The sequence below is a fragment of the Dasypus novemcinctus genome, chromosome 31 (genome assembly GCF_030445035.2).
Source record: "Dasypus novemcinctus isolate mDasNov1 chromosome 31, mDasNov1.1.hap2, whole genome shotgun sequence".
Classification (NCBI taxonomy): domain Eukaryota; kingdom Metazoa; phylum Chordata; class Mammalia; order Cingulata; family Dasypodidae; genus Dasypus; species Dasypus novemcinctus.
Genome location: NC_080703.1, coordinates 9,593,467 through 9,601,636, shown reverse-complemented (window position 1 = coordinate 9,601,636; position 8,170 = coordinate 9,593,467). Strand labels below are relative to the sequence as shown.

The 8,170-nt window shown below is 42.0% G+C and overlaps 1 long non-coding RNA gene across 1 annotated transcript; it reads left to right on the top strand.

Annotated features, from left to right (window-relative positions):
* Positions 1 to 1,476: 1,476 nt before the first annotated feature.
* LOC105745286 (uncharacterized) lies at positions 1,477 to 8,076 on the top strand. Its single transcript, XR_009184289.2, has 3 exons — positions 1,477 to 1,666; positions 6,847 to 6,935; positions 7,734 to 8,076. It is a non-coding gene; the product is annotated as an uncharacterized lncRNA (long non-coding RNA).
* The last annotated feature ends 94 nt before the right edge of the window (positions 8,077 to 8,170 follow it).

The window sequence follows — 8,170 nt, the reverse complement described above, 5'->3', positions numbered from 1 at the left end:
GTTTCTCACCCCATTCAGAAATTATCCCTGGATCCTGCCTGTAGATGACACTTTCTCTAGGTTTGATCTACCCATTCCCATTTGTTTCACTGACTCAGACACCACTATTCACACAAGGCCAATTGTTTTTCTCTGGAAAATTTTTAATGTAAATGTTCTTGGATACAGTGGTTAATCAGTGGCCCACAATCCCTCTACCTCATTCTGAGAATGCTCTCTAACCTTCCATAACAAACAGGCCAATCACATTTCAGAGTTCTTCATGTTACAAGGTTCATGCCGGTGGTGGCAAAATTTCGTTAGCCAAGATCACAACAGTTTGCTAGAAACATCAATTACTTTAGAATACTTTAACTATAAAATACATTGAATTTCCATATATCAACCATATACAGTTGTCACAAGATAAGAGGTTCCGTGCTCAGGTTACAGACTCTCCAGCTAAATTACCCACAGTAAGGTGCCCTGCGTTACAAACAAATCGCAAACATCAGTCAGCGAGCTCAGCAACCAACCGTACAAAATAGGTGGCTAAGCAAGTAGACAAGGCACTCCTTCCCAAGAAGCCATGAGAAGGGGAATCAACTCTAGGGGTCTTCAGAAGCCACCACCAGCTCGCTCTTAGCTCCTCGACTGCAGCTCGAGAGGCAGCCCAGCCACACCTCACAGGCGCCTCGAGGCAGCGCCTGCCCAGCTCCTCACGCCCTCATTCCCCCCTGGACACGCCCAGCTCCCAGACCAAGACCAGCGCCTTTAGCGAGTTCTCGGGGGCCTGAGGCCCCTTCCTCAAGTCGAGGGACAGAGGTGGGCCTCGCTGCCCGGGCTCCTCTGGGGAGGCACCAGCGTCAATCTCACCCCACTTTGGTCCACGGTCCTGAGCAGAGGAGACCCAAGTTCCAGCAAGCTAAGGTGCTCCAGTGTTTTCGGCTCCTTTTCAAGGCGCCAGCCTGGGAAACGGAGGTCACGGCGGCCAGGCCGCTCTCCCGAGGACGGCTCTGCAGCACCTTCCCCTGGAAAGCGGAGCCAGGCCCCACCTTGTTGGTCCCTTCTCCCACCCCCCACCCCTCCTGTCTTCCTGCAGGGCGCGCACCGCCGCCACCCCCAGCACAGGGACCCTGGGGCTGCCCTCTCCCTCCCGCAGAGCAGCTCAGCCTCCAGCTCTGCGCAGACCTGGGTGCCCGCCACAGCAGCCTCTGGGGGAGACCCCCTGGGCAGCCGCGGCGGCGCGAGGAGCGGCAGGGCCAGGAGAGGCCCTGGAGCCGGGCGTGGGCAGCGGGGCGCGGCCTGGGCGCTCAGCACGGCTAGATGGAGGCTGCGGGGCCGACTGCGCGGACGGCTGCGCGGAGGGCTGCGGAGAGGGCGCGGGCGCTGCACGGCCGGCTGCGCGGAGGGCTGCGGAGAGGGGGAGGGCGCGGGCGCTGCGGGGCCGCCAGGCAGCAGCGGAGCGGGCGCACCTGGGCGCAGCCCTCAGGGCTCGGCGCAGCGGGGCTGACCTGGCGAGGGGCTCTAGTCCAGGAGCCCCTCCAGAGACCACCAGGAAGCGAAGGCCAGGGAGCCACGTGGGCCGCCCGCCCCTGTGAGGGGCCGGGGTCTGCGGGCCTTCGGCACCAGGACAGCCCTGGAGCACAGGCCCATTTTGTCTCCTGTTTGACTATGTCACTTTAAGGTATGTACATTTTTTTACAAAATTTCAAGGAGACTACAAAGAGAGGAGACTCACGAGCTTGGCTCCAGGTGCGGTGGTTTCTACTAGGCAGGCAATCGTGGATTGGGGAGAGGTGGGTTATGATACTGTTGTTCATAATTATGCGCGTTTGAAAATGACCATTAAAACTTCTATTTAAGGAAGACACACAGGACTATTAAATAGATGAAAAGATGTTCTTATTCACTGATCATCAAGGAAATGCAGATTCAAACCACAGTAATATAGCAATTCACACCCGCAAGGATGGTTATTAATTAAAAAAAAAACTTGTTGAAGATGTGGAGAACTTGAATGTCAGTCGTACCTATGAAAAATGGTTTAGCTGGTTTGCAAAACAGTTTAGCAGCTCCTCTAAAAGAGGAGCATAAAGTCACCATATGACCAAGCAAACCCATGTTTAGGTATATAGTCAATAGAACTGTAAACAGGGACTCAAGCAGGCATTTTGTCCATAAACATTCATTGCAGCCTTACTCACAATAGCTGAGAGATTGAAGCAACCCAAGTAACTATCTACAGCTGAATGGACAAACAAAATGTAGTAAATAATACAGTGTAATATTATTCATCCACACAAAGGAATGAAGTCCTGATGCATGCAACAACCTGGGTGAATATTGAAGACATCATGTTTAGTGAAATGAGCAAGATATAAAAGGACAAATATTGTTTGATTTCACTTATATGAAATACCTAGGATAAGCAAATTTAGGGACAGAAAGTTGATTATAAATTATTAGGGGTTGGGGGATAGGGAGGAGTCAGAATGTGGATTCTTTGTTTAAAGGTATAGATCTTCCATTTGGGGTGAGGAAAAAGTTTTGGTAATTTGAGGTGGTGACAGTAGGGCAATGTGTGAATAATTAATATTCTTGAATTGAACACTTGAAAATACATAAAATGGAAAATTTTGAGTGGTATCTATGTTACCACAATAAAATATTTTTAAAACTTGTATTTAAGGAACATTCAACAGTGCTTCTGGAATTATAAACAAGGAAGGTAAAATTAAAAGAACAGGAGCTACATAAAGTTGAAGTTAAAATATTATCCCCCAAAGCAGGATTAAACAAAGATAGTCATTAGGAAACACACAACAGAGCAGTTTCTCAGTGGAGAGCACTCTGGAAATGCAGGGCATGAACTCACACTTAGTCCTTAGATGGCAAGGGCAGCCGGCACTAGGAGTCCTGCAAAGCGCAAGCTAAGTTCAGCAAACATTTCCTTAATGAGCCAGATAGTAAATATATTTGACTTGTGGACCACAAGGCCTCCCTCAAAACTACTTCCTCTTGCCTTTGTAACATGTAAGCAGGCATGAACAATATGTTAAAAAAGGTTGGGGCTGTGTTCCAACAAAACTTTACTTAAACAATCAGATGACTCACAGGCCCTGGGTTAGGGCATTATGTGACGTGTTGGCAGAATTTACTTCTTCTAGTAAATGGGGCGTGAAATGGAGGACTATACTAGGAGAAAAATAGTGAGATAAAGGATAAGACTGAACACTTGCTGGGATGGGGTGTCAACTCTAAAACGTGCACACATTTACATGAGACATGTCTACAGATGTGTGCTGAGAGCAATTTCTAGAGCATGTATCTGAGAGAGAAGGCATGGGTAAAAGTTTGAGACCCTATGTAAGGAAGTGTGGAGGGGAGATGAGAGGGCTGGTCTATGGTAAGTGTGTCCTCTAAGAGGGAGAAGGTCTAAGACTGAGAAACTGTGTTCATGGTTCATGTGTGAGGTCCCAAGAAGTAACCTGTGAGTCATCCAGGAGGAGCTCTCAAACCCTGGCCACAAGGCCCTGGATCTCTGGCACCATCCACCAACTTGACAAAATTCCCCTCTCCTTCCCCCATTGTCCAGCTCCCCAATGTAAAACTGAGTTGAAAGGGGATTCCTCCACCAACCACTGCAGTGGAAAATCTCTGGGCAAAGCTGCCCGGGATAGTAACACCCCACACCACGCTCTGCTCAGCCACTACTATGCCTTTGACTCTGCTCCAGGGGAACCCTCACCTGCACCAAGCAGGATTTTCCTGGATATGGATAGAGGAAGCATTTCCTTTTGTGACATTTGCAATGGATTCCATACCTTTACATTCACCACAATTTCTACTGCAGACCCACTGTACCCAGTTTTTGCTCCTACAAATCTAGGTAATGATTTTCTAGGCTTTCTGAGTATCTGCCCCATGATGTGAAACTGGGCCTTGGCACTGCACCAGTTTATCCTAGCAAAGTAAATAAAACTTGGAGCACAACACATTTATTAAAAAATGAGTTTGTGCTCATAGATAAATCTTTTCCTACATGTTTCATGCCTGGTACACAGTTACTGCAGAAAAATAGGATCTAATGAAGCATGTACATAAGTTAAGTAGATAAACTAGGAAAAATTACCTTTCAAATACTAAATATTGACATAGTTGTATTCTTCGGTTCTTAGGTTTATATTTCCATTCCAATAAATGTCATGAACTTTCAGATCAATTTCTGAATGCTTTCCTTTTAATTTTCTGTAAAATAAATAATATGTTATGGAGATGATAAATTAAATATTTGGGATGTGAAAAAATCAGATTATATAATTTTCTAAATGATAAAGAATCAAGGTAGTATAAACAGTAAAAAATACAAAAGTGGATGTACCCAGTTGAGAAATGGATCAATGCCACTCTAATAACCAGAATTGTGAAGACAAATTTTTACCATCACAGCAAATTTTCTTAAACATTTTTTTGGTCCTTTGCTTGTCTAGGACTTAGCTTGTGTAGGGATTAGCATGCAGTTTATGTCCAAAAAATGTTTGCTAACTGACTGAGATCAAGAGAGAGAAATGGCCTGTATCCATCATTGCAATGTCATGCAGGACAATTCCAATATCCTGAAAATGTCCCCATGTTACCTATTCTTTCATTCCCCTCCCCACAAAAACTTTGGTGGACACTGCCTTTATATCAGTGATGCAAATTCTTTGAATGCAAAAATAGTAATGTCTATAATAGAACAATAATAAACCTACTTTAGTCCATTGTTCACTCTCCAATCTTGAGGATTTGGGGATGATGATGCCCACTCTGCTTCTAATTGAAAAGGACTTAGATCCCATGGGGCAGATGAATGGTGCTGTCTTGCTTGTTACAAATACTGTTTCTTGGGATGGGCGTTGTCTGTCATCATCTCCTTATTAGTTGTCCTGTGTAAGTTCAATGAAATGAAGAGTAGGTGTTGCATCTCTGATGAGATGCAGGGCTCAACCAGCACATGAAGTGACCAAAGATTTAAGTCTCAGGGATGTATATTTAACAAGTATAGTGCTAATTATAGGTTCAAATAAAAGGGGCAGAAGAGCTATGTGTAGGGAAAGTATAAATGAGTCTAACTCTGTTACACTGGGGAGCATAAATTCCAAAGTAAGGCCTACTGACAAGATGCCAAATTCCTGAGCTTGTCTGTCTTGCTTATAGTGTCTAGATATCTCTAGAATCTCAGGAGCCCCACTGTTTAAGGCACTGACTGTAGCAGTCAATGAGGTCCTGCGGAAGCATGAATTAGTGTAACCTCTGGAATGACCTCTGGACTCACTTTGAAATGGCTTAGTCATAAAAACTCTTGCAAAGATGGATCCAGGCCATCATACATTTTATCAAAACATATAAAATTGTGTGCAGCAGAGTGTAAAGTGTAATGTAAACTATAGTCAATGGTTAGTAGAAATGCTTCAATATATGTTCATTGGTTGTAACACATGTACCATGCAAATGGAAAATGTTCTTAATGTGGGAAAGTGTCAGAAGAGAAGGGGGTGGGGCATATGGGAATCTCTTATATTTTTGATGTAACATTTATGTAATCTAAAATTTCTTTTGAAAAATTAAAAATAATAAAATAAATAAAATAATATAAAATAAATGAGAGAGAAATAAAGACCAGGTCAAAGACATTCTTGTATATGGTGATGAGTTTAGGCTTCACCATGAAAATAATGGGAAGTGAATGAGTGTTTTTAAACTGAGTAAAGCAGTCTCCCTTGCCACAATATTAAACATTGTTCTAAGTATTACAACTGGCATGTAGGATAAATAACAGTGAGGAGATCTGCAATATTTTTTTAACATACATACATACATAAAAAATATACTATGAGCCAGAATTTGTTCTAAAAGCTTTACAAATATTAATTTAGTTTACAGAACACTTCTAGAGATTGGCTCTATTATCTGCAGTTTATAAATAGGAAGCTGAGGCTCAGTGAGGCTAAACTGAGCAGTCATTGCAATAAGAAGATAACAGGTGAGAGGAGGAAGTGGCTGGACAGAAGAAGCAAGATTCAGAAATCCAAAGGATCAACTGAGACTTTTGCCAAATTACAAGAGAGAAACCCCAGTGTGTTCCTCCACCAGCTCTAAATGGTTGAGGGACTGGTGAATTTTGAAACAGACTTCATGGCAAGGCAGATAAAAGGGTGCCCCATACACAATATGTATGCAGTGGATATTGTTCAAGGGAAAGTGAAATGTGCAGTAACCTTTGTATCAATAAGGGAAGAACCTTTTTTAAACAGCTTTATATTGTATGTGTTACATGGATACAGTTCATCTGTTTTAAGTGTTCTGCTATATATCTATGCAATTATACAACTGTCACTACAGTCAGGTTTTACCCAATACCTTTAAAATTTCTTTGCAGTCAATCTCTACCCAACTGAAGCCATAGCCTGTCCTGATGTTTTCTGTCACTGTAGTTTTGACTTTTCTAGAATTCCATATAAATGGGAAATCGTGAGTGAAAGTAATGTTTTCTCTCTGACCCAGTCTCAGTTTGTATGACATTTTAAAGATCCATCCATATTGTTACTCATATTTACAGCTAATTCCATTTTATTGCCAGATAATATTCCATTGTATGTAATATCACTTTTTATTTCCCATGTACCAGTTGGTGGACATTTAGATGTTTTTCCTCTTTGGGGCTATTTTTAGAAGTAAGGAATATGAAATTCATGGATAAATCTTAATGTGTAAATATGCTTTTATATCTTCTGGATAAATAACTAGGAATGGAATTGCTGCATCATAGAGCAAATGTATATTTAAATTTTGAAGTAACTGTAAATCTCTTTTCAAAACTAGCTCAGGAGGACCTGCAGTACTGAAGACTAAAATAAAGGGACACTAGAAAATAACATAAAGTCACATGAAGAAATTTTTAAAAATCTAAGGTAATAACCAAATATAATGAGGTCAAATATTTTGCTTAAATAGTTTTTGTCCTAAGTCAAAATGTTGTCATCAACAGAAATAGCTGTTATTGTGTCATCTAGAATGACACTATGTAAAATTTTGTTCATATTACAGAAAAAACATGCTGAGCATAAAATGTCCTCCTTTGTCCTAATCTCTCTAAATTATGAGCAAAACAGTCATTTGTACAAAATTAAATAAAAATCTGATTGAATTAAAAAGGGGCAGGATGTAGATGAGTTAGTGGAGGCACCTCTATGTTAAAGCTTCTGGTCAGGGCATCTCACTCCAGACCCGAGCTGTGAGTTGAAACAGCTGTACTCCAGAGAAGACACTAGTGGAGGAGAGGGAAGTCCAATCTTATCATATATGTTTAGTTATCAGGTATCTTCAAGTGGAAGATATGATAGAGCAAGGTCCCAAAACTTAAGGAATATATTAACTCAGCAAATATTCTCTGAGGGCAACACACAATTATGTACCATTAGAATGGCTCGAGCTCTCTACTCTAGGATCAGTAGTCAGAACCTAGATTTTCAATATCCAGGCTGAAAAAATGACATGAACTTTTAGCATTGATCAATTCAGAGCTTGGTCACTTCTATGAGATGGTAAAAAGTTCTCCCATTTGCTTATTCAACCTCTCAGCTGATGCCAAAGACTATTGCAACACTCAGGTGGGACTGTCTGGGGATATTGGAAGTTCTCTGAACTTAGACAAAGATTGCCCAAGGGAAATATAGTAAGTTTCACTTATACAATTATTTTTTTCCTAGGAGCCAACTGATGAATAGATAAACAAAATGTGGTATAGACATACAATGGACTACTATTCTGCTGTAAGAAGAAACGAAATTGGGACACATGTGATAACATGGGTGAACCTTGAAGACATTATGCTGAGTGAAATAAGCCAGACACAAAAGGACAAATATCGTGTGGTCTTGCTAATATGAACTAAATGTGAAGAATAAATGCATGGAGTTAAAACCTAGAGTACAGGTTATTAGGAGATAAGAGGAGGGCTGAGAAGGTGTACTGATCCTTAATATATGTAGAGGTTTGAAGAAGAACAACCACCACACCATGGAGCCTAGAGTGCCTACAACTGAAAGTGGGAGGATTGCATCCAGTATCCATGTGGAATCTGAGCCTCCTCTTGACATAGAGGTGCAATGGACACAACCAATCCAATGTCCACAGAGAAACGGTG